At 43.2% G+C, this 1,677-nt stretch overlaps 1 pseudogene; it reads left to right on the plus strand.

Annotated features, from left to right (window-relative positions):
• Positions 1–700: 700 nt before the first annotated feature.
• LOC116754414 lies at positions 701–1,140 on the plus strand (annotated as a pseudogene).
• Positions 1,141–1,677: the final 537 nt, after the last annotated feature.

The following is a 1,677-nucleotide window of genomic DNA, read 5'->3' on the forward strand; positions in this document are numbered from 1 at the left end:
AAGGAAATAGACGGTTACATGACACAAGATAAAAAGCCCAATTATATATATATATATATATATATATTTTTTTTTTTTTTTTTTTTTTTTTTTTTTTTGCGGTACGCGGGCCTCTCACTGCTGTGGCCTCTGCCGTTGTGGAGCGCAGGCTCCGGACGCGCAGGCTCAGTGGCCATGGCTCACAGGCCCAGCCGCTCTGCGGCATGTGGGATCTTCCCGGACCAGGGCACAAACCTGTGTCCCCTGCATCGGCTGGCGGACTCTCAACCACTGCGCCACCACGGAAGCCCCTAATTCTATATTTTGAAAAAATTCAAGCCTTGGGAAGTCCCTCGTGGTCCAGTGGTTAAGACTCTGCCCAAGGCCCGGGTTCAATCCCTGGTTGGGGAACTAAGATCCCACAAGGGGCCGGGTGCAACCAAAATACAAAAAGAAACCTTTTGATAGTATTGAAAAATACTGTCACCTCATGTCATGTGCATGAGCACCATAGGGTCAGGGATACAGCAGCTGTCAGGTGGGCGGGGAAGAGACTGAGGCCACAGCGTGAGGGACGCCCCAGCCCCTCTACGTCTATGTCTGGCAGAACCAGTGTGAGATAAAGAGGCAACCCTTCTGAGCAGCCCGGAAAATCAAGAGTTTGGGCCGGACCTTTGAGCAGACACCAAGATAGTGAGGAGCCAGAAGAAAAGCAGAGATTATGGCGCTGAAACGAATTAATAAGGAACTTAGTGATTTGGCCCATGACCCCCCAGCACAATGTTCTGCAGGTCCAGTTGGGGATGATGTTTCATTGACAAGTCACAATTATGAGACTTAATGACAACCCATATCAAGGTGGTGTATTCTTTTTGACAATTCATCTTCCTACAGACTACTCTCCCTTCAAACCAGGCTGCATTTACCATAAGAATTTATCATCAAAATATCAACAGGAATGGCTACATCTGTTTTGATATTCTAAGATCACAGTTGTCACCTGCTTTAACTATTTTTCAAGTTCTTTTATCCATTTGTTCACTGCTGTGTGATCCAAACCCAGATGACCCCCTAATACCAGAGATTGCATGGATCTATAAGACAGACAGAGATAAGTACGACAGAATATCTCAGGAATGGACTCAGAAGTATGCCATGTGATGCTGCCTTAAGGTCAGAATAGCCCACATTACAGCTGGAACAAACTTTAAATTACTGTTCCTTTTTTGATTTTCTTATCCAGCTGCTCCCCTATCAGACCTTGTCTTTTTAAATTTTATTTTCTGTTTACCTCCCTCCATTCATTCACATGTTCATCTGAGAAGACTTAAGCTCTTCCAGCTTTGGACAATAACTGCTTTTAGAAACTGTAAAGTAGTTACAAGAGAACAGTGGCCAAGATTCAAAAATTTTTTAAAAATGGAGCATGTATATTATATGGCCAAAGTCTTCACTCTAATTTGGTTATAAGACTAAAACCATTACTCACAGCTCTAACATACTGAAGAAGCATTTGAGGGGGAGGGAGATGGATGCTCAGTTGTCACATCAAAGGAAGCAGCATTATTCTAGCAGCATCCATTCTTGTTTAAGTCTTCCACTGTTAGAGATTTGAGGTTACATGATATACTTTATGCTCATAACTGATGTGGCTAGAGGATTGGTATTGAATTGATAGGATCAGCAGAACAGAAAATG

The sequence above is a fragment of the Phocoena sinus genome, chromosome 5, assembly GCF_008692025.1.
Source record: "Phocoena sinus isolate mPhoSin1 chromosome 5, mPhoSin1.pri, whole genome shotgun sequence".
Classification (NCBI taxonomy): Eukaryota; Metazoa; Chordata; class Mammalia; order Artiodactyla; family Phocoenidae; genus Phocoena; species Phocoena sinus.